Here is a 7,500-nt window from a genome sequence, read left to right on the forward strand (position 1 = left end):
CCTGAAGGTGATCACGAAGATGAAAAGACGTACTCTGACGATGGTCATTGCAGTGCAAGTGGCTATAGTAGCAGGCGAAAAAAATGACATTAAAGATGATGTAGATGATACTGTAATAATGTAATGAGGACAATAGCGAGCGAAGGCATATGCATAAAAATGATTGAAGATATTCATGTGTTAAACAAGTAAATGAATAAATGCACAATCACTAGAAAAGCAACGCTGCTTCCCATATTGTATCTACGCGCCAGCTTTCCAGTCTGCTTTCATCTATAGCAAGGTTTCTTAAGCTTTTTTTCCTTGCTGAAGGACATCTGCAGTTCCTTTACATGTAGCCCTCTCACAGTCGCTGCTGTTGTTGAAGTCGCTATACTAGCAGAAATAAACCGTATTGTATAAATACAGTGTTTTATTTAATGAAAATGATCACTTTCATTGAGACTCTGATTTCACCTATTGAAGCAATATATATCCGGCAACAAAAGCTGCAGGCAAAGGTTTTCTTATAGAGGGCATTGCAAGTTTGAGACAAGCAAACACCAATAGCGTAACATTAAAACTTATGGATACTAAAGTTTTTTAGTTGAATTGTCTTTCGCAAATGACAACCCTTTTCATTCAGTAACATTCAGGACAAGGTATCCATGATAAATACAATTTGCTTTGTGTGACTTACTCTTGCTCTGTTTAAGAATATGGCGTGCACCTCAGGCAAAAGGGGTACGCTGATGGCTTGAAATGAGATCATTCAAACTTACATTATTAAACAAAAACGTTTCAAGACAACTCAGAGGTAACACGCTTGTGGATCATTGCAACGTTGTTTCATTAAAGCGATCCTGTAGAAATACAGATTAGTAATTTAAATGTTACTTCATAATATCCTTTTAGCATAACGATTCTCCAAAATGACAGCGTTTCAACGTAGCATATATATGCTGTTGTAAATCCTAGTTTACATAAATGCACCTAATTACTTGTATCATGCGCAGATGTACGCAAACATTGCGCGTTTTAGGAAACCAGTACTGTCAGACAGACATGCTGTCCTGACGCTGAACAAGATCTCTGGGAAAGTCCAAATCAAAAGCACGATGCAAATGACAACTCACCGTGAGTGCTCGAAGAGACAATAGCGCAATAACAAACAAGGACAACACTGTTTTAAAAACCTGTTCATTACCCCCCCCCCCCCATTCTCTGAGCCCCCCAACCCCACCCCTGCCATGACACGCGACCTTCCTGGGACCCCGCTAGAACGACGCCTCGACAACTGACCGCCCCTCTGAATACATCCTCAGTGAATTCTCGAAATGCTTTTGGAAATATGTTGCCACAGCAGCTCACACGGGAAAGCTCGGGCTGCGAAGGGCCCCTGAAGGTAGGGAGAGGGAAGGTGCTTGCTCGCGATAGCTTGGCGTTACACGTGAGACGGTGTCGCATTCACAGGATGTCAGGACCCGCGAGGCCAGTCTTCCCTCCTAGCACGCCTCCTCACATCCTTGTTTTGGCTCTAATTCCATGGGAGAGTCATACAAGCACAGCACGCGCATGCACACACACTAACACAAACAAACAAACAACAAGCACCAGAGTAGCAGTGTGACGGAGGCTTCTCACTGAGGTGTAACATTTAGTAGCAAGGAGGTCCCATCGTCTTCAGAGGCTGAAATATAAAGTGAATCAGGCCAGTAAATGGGCAAAGGAGGAGGATAATGATATAACTTGTTAATCACCTTACTGAGAGGTCAGAAAATAAGCGTAATAAGAACAAATTGTCACAGGAAGGGTAACGTGTCACATGAGGTGTTAATTAATTACTTAGGATTTGTTAGGATTTGTGAGTTCAGTAGAGTGCCATCATCTTGTAGAGAGAAAAAAATAGTGAGCAAGAATTTCATATCTTCGGGGTTGACAGGCAAGTAAGTACTCATGCTTCGGACATACAGAGGCAGTTGGGTATGAACGTAATTCTAACAATGCGCATCTCGGGTGCGTCAATCGTAACATCATGTGAGCAATGTGTACGTAAGTTCTCGGTGTGGCGGGGTGCAGGATTCCTTCCCTTACGGCTGTGATATAGACTTAGTTTTAAATTCGGTGTATAACTATTAAACACTTTCGAGGCAAAGTGTTTGCAGTCCAGTGTCATTATTTGCAACAGAACGGACTACCACCGTTAGTTGCATGTTACATATTCAGCAAAACTTTATAAAGAAGCGTAAATTCCAGCATTTCTGAGGACGAGATATCGAACTTGGAGAGGACGTCAATAACGAGTTAGAGGCAGTTATGAGTCAAAGAGATGGCTAAGAGTTAGACGGTAATGGACACGTGTGAATAAAGGAAATGTTAACGCGGCAAGTTTAAGGAAATACAAGTAGAACACAGTTGTTGTGAAAGACGCAAGAGGCAGTGGTAACGAAGCACTTCCTGGTAGGGTCCAGTATGTAGAGGAAAAAAATAAGATTACAACGAAAATCGCAACAGTAAACTGAATAATATAACAGGATCAACCGAACATATCAATAATTGTAGTTATTTTTTCTGAGTGAAAATAGAATATAACTAACTGTGCAACGTGTGGACAACAATAATAATCAGTAAAAACATCAACAGCAGAAAAAATATAGTGATTACGGAATGGTTAGGGCAGGGGAATGAGGTGTAAGGTGAGGGTAGATGGGTGTCACTGTGTCTGATCTCAGTGTGTGACTTCATTTGTTTGTTATGTTAAATAAACAATGATTGGCAGCGAGGAATTTTGTGATATAGAGTTAGTAGTGTGTCTCCACTGAGAAAGGCGGCAACTCATATGTAAGGTGGGGTGTATGGAGAGCAATATTTTGTCTGGCGCTAATAGGCACATCTACATTAATAGTGGCGAGGGGATATTGGTGGTAGTGGGTAGATATGCGACGCCAAGGCTGTGCTGACGAAGGTTCGCGAAGAGTTGGCGAGGTAGGTGAGCCGGATTGGCGGAGGGAAGCACAGGCGAGGTGGTCGGCACGCAGGCAGACATGGTGTGGGTCGGCGTGTATCACAAGAGGCCGGATACTTCGCTTTGGCAAGAGGTAACGTAGATCGGCACACACACACGCGCACGCACTTACGCGTGAGCGTTTGTACTTATGTTTGTATATATACGTATATACACATATTCTTTCTTCTTCCCGTTTGCCTTTTATCGCCTAAAATGGTCATATTGTGCCTGACCCTGTTGCATGGCAGGAGTTTAAGATGGCGAATTCTGAACTGGGCTTTCACCAAAAGGAAAATCCTTTTAGCTCTCAGATGGCTAATCTATGTGTATTTTCAGTTTCTTTACCTTTCTTCTCTTTCCTCAGTTGCAGTCTTAGGTTTTATTGCTAGTAATCTTTTTCAAGTACACGAGATACCGCTCAGTTCGGTCGTAGCCGCGTCAGGCGGGAGAGCTTGCACGAGGGCGAACGTTCTGCTGGGACCTCACGCCCTTGAGAAACGGACAAGGAATGCCTTGACGTCGGGTCAGTCGTGGGCGCATGTCGCCGAAGTTGCACTGCACCCGGCGAAGCTCCGGAGCGGACTCACCGGTTCATGAAGCGTCAGGTGGGAATGGGGAACGGGAGGCTGCGCGAGTGTCACTGGTGAATTAAAGATGATCAGGGACAAACTTTGCCAAGTAAAGGCCTGCTGCTCCCTTTTGTATGATTTATTCCCTTTTATACACATAGAATGGCTAGGGTGCGCAGAAGTGTGGCATACAGAAGGCGCGGCCGTTTTTTGTGGAAGTGTGTAGGACGACAAATGCATGGTTGTGACATAGGTTAGAAATGATGCAGTGAGTGGCAGTGACCGAGCCTGCCTCTTTGTTCAGGACGATACGGGCGCATCGAAAGTGACAGGACATAGAAGGCTGTACCAGGACACGAGCCTTGAGGGAAAACAGCGGTGTCGGTAAAGATTCTGACTGTTTTAAAGAAAAAAATTGAGCTTGGTCATCAATCAGATTTTAAGGTAAAACTACTAATAGGTTTATTGATGCAAGTGCGGTGATTTGTCTGGTAGGCACATCAAAGCTAATTTGAAATATATACAGTATAAGTTCATAAGTTATAAGATATTCATAATTCATTATCAAAGAGAGAGAGAGAGAGAGGGCGGGTGAAAGACAGAGATACGGACGGACGGGCGGACGGATGGACGGACAAACAAACAGACAGACAGACAGACAGACAGACAGACAGACAGTCAGACAGACAGACGGGCGGACGGACGGACAGACAGATAGTCAGTCAGTCAGTCAGACAGACAGACGGGCGGACGGACAGACAGACGGGCGGACGGACGGACAGATACATAGTCAGTCAGTCAGTCAGTCAGTCAGTCAGTCAGTCAGTCAGTCAGTCAGACGGGCGGACGGACAGACAGGCAGACAGACACACAATCAGACAGTCAGTCAGACAGACAGACAGACAGGCAGACAGGCAGACAGGCAGACAGCCAGACAGACAGACGGGCGGACGGACGGACGGACGGACAGGCAGACAGACAGGCAGACAGCCAGACGGGTAAACAGACAGAGAGAGCATACCAAAATTTCTGCAATGTAGCAAAAGATATAACAATTATAAGTAGGAAAGATAAACTGACATTCATTATATTAAGTGAAATCGGACTGGCAAGATGTAGCAGACAACTGCAATCGAGTCATCTTGCTGCTGCCATCAGTACATGCTTTAAGTCTTACTGATGGTAAGTGAACTGCCACCCTTCTCTCTCTCTCTCTCTCTCTCTCTCTCTCTCTCTCTCCTCTCTCTCTCTCTCTCTCTCTCTCTCTCTCTCTCTCTCTCTCTCTCTCCTCTCCTCTCTCTCTCCCTCTCTCTCTCCTCTCTCTCCTCTCTCTTTTCCTCTCCTCTCTCTCTCTCTCTCTCCTCTGTCCCTCTCTCTCTCTGTCGCTCTCTCTCTCTCTGTCCTCTCGCCCTCTCTCTCTCTCTCTCTCTCTCTCTCTTCTCTCTCTCTCTCTCCTCTCTCTCTCTCTCTCTCTCTCTTCTCTCCTCCTCTCTCTCTCCCTCCCCTCCTCTCTCTCTCTCTCTCCTCATCTCTCTCTCCCTTCTCTCTCTCTCTCTCTCTCTCTCTCTTCTCTCCCTCTTCTTCTCTCTTCTCTCTCTCTTCTTCTCTCTCTCTCTTTCTCTCTCTCCCCCTCTCTTCCCCCTCCCCCCCCTCTCTCTCTCTCTCTCTCTCTCTCTCTCTCTCTCTCTCTCTCTCTCTCTCTCTCTCTCTCTCTCTCTCTCTCTCTCTCATTCTCTCTCTCTCTCATTCTCTCTCATATATATATATATGCATACATATATGAATATGCATATATGTATGTATACATAAGGGCCGCGGTGGCCGAGTGGTTAGAGCATCGGACTCAAGATTGGCACGACGGCAATCCGAGTTCGAGGGTTCGAGTCACCGGCCGGTGCGTTGTTCCCTTGGGCAAGGAACTTCACCTCGATTGCCTACCTACCACTGGGGGGCCAAGCCAGCCCAATCCCGTGCTGGTCCCAAGCCCGGATAATAGAGAGAATGATTACCTAAAAGGTACCACCGGCACTCTCCGTGGAAAGGAACTGGGTACCACGTACTCACTCCAAGAGCATCACAACATGAAAACTACAATTAAGTATCATGCTGTGACCACGGCGGCTCAAACATGAACCTACCGTTAAAAAAAAAATGCATATCACATGTACATGGCCATATTTAGAGATGTATGCTTGCATGTGCAAGAAAATGAACATGCGTAGTACTTAGGGCCTTTGTGGGTGAACAACTATGTCTGCACAAGGCATCATCATCATCAATAACGGTATGCTCATGTCTGAGCAGCCGTGGACCTCTCCACCATCCTTCGCCATTAAACTCGATCTTACGCTTTTCTTTCCACTTGTACCATCGACAGCCCGCAAATATGTTTGATGTTGTCGCTCAGTCTTGTCTTCGGCTTGCCTCTTCCTCTGTTTCCTATAACTATCCCTGTCAGCACGTTTTTCTCAATAATTTTACTTCTCATTACATGACCAATAAACTTTAATTTCCTCCTGTTCAAGATGTCCAACAGCCGGTCTTTACAATTTATTTTTCTCAGCACTTCATCATTCGTTTTCTTTTCTGTCCAGCTAATATGCAGTACTCGTCTGTAACACCACATTTCAAAACTATTGATCTTTTTCTTGTCTATCTACTTCAGCACCCAACACTCAGAACCATATGATGCAATTGGGAAAACTAATGAGTTCAATAACCTCAGCTTTGTCCGTAAGGTAATGCTTCGGTCTTTCCAAATGTTATTGAGAGCAATTGTGGCGTTTTTGGCAATGGTAATTCTTCTTTTTATCTCCGGTGAATCATCATATGTATTAGTTAAAACAGCTCCAAGATAAGTGAACTCTTTCACATTTTCCACAATCATTCCATTGATTGTAACATGTTCATCATTGTTCATTGCCGGTTATCTTTGAATCTTCATGATCTTAGTTTTCTTGGCATTAAGAAACAAGCCAGCACAAGGCATACATGCGCATAAATAAAACCAGTGTATAAAATATAATCACACATATACACTTCTGATACTGAAGCCAGTGCTCACGGGAGTATATCCTGGTGTAGTGAGCAGTCCACATTTGACAGGGCCAACCTTGCTGGAGGTGGCATCAGTGAAATCCCCACCTAAGCCAGTAGGTGGGGGGTAGCTCGGCTGTCTACCTCTCAACCAAAAAAACATGACTGCACCAACAGAGCAACGGCTGTCATTCCTTGGAGGCGAAGGAGCCTCCAAGGAGCGGCGATCAGGATTGCTCCGGAGCAGAGGGTGCTAAAAATTACTGGTTAAAAACAGACCGCCCCACGTTGATGAACCTTTGCACATATAATATAAGGACAATGAGAACTGAATCCGACTCATTAGCATTACTTGAGGAACTCTCTTTCATTAAACACGTGCTCTATTGGAGAGGTAAACCCAGGGTAGCATGCCGGAATTAGGGGTAGGTTTCGTATTTCACAAACGTTTAAAAAAGAATATCGTGTAATTCTATAGTATAAGCGAAAGATTGGCTTCAGTAACAATAAAACTAAACAATAGGTACAACTTAAAGATTGTTCAAGTCTGTGCTCCAACCTGCAGCCACAGTGATGAAGAAATAGAGAGCTATGTTCATTTAGCCAGCGAGAGAGTAAAATCCCATTTCACAATAATTATGGGAGATTTTAATGCCAAAATAGGTAAAAAGACAGAAGGAGAAACCGTAGTAGGGAATCACGTTGGGAAGCACCAGGAATGAGAGGGAACAAATGCTAATCAACTTTGCGGAGGCTCGATTACTCAATATCATGAATACATTCTTCGAAAAAAGACTAGAGCGGAAGAGGACATGGAAGTCCCATCTGACACCAAAAACGAAATTAACTTCATAATTTCAAATAGGCGCGATATAGTAAAAAGTTATCAATAAAGTAAATGTTGGCAGT

Source organism: Penaeus monodon, chromosome 1 (genome assembly GCF_015228065.2).
Source record: "Penaeus monodon isolate SGIC_2016 chromosome 1, NSTDA_Pmon_1, whole genome shotgun sequence".
Lineage (NCBI taxonomy): Eukaryota > Metazoa > Arthropoda > Malacostraca > Decapoda > Penaeidae > Penaeus > Penaeus monodon.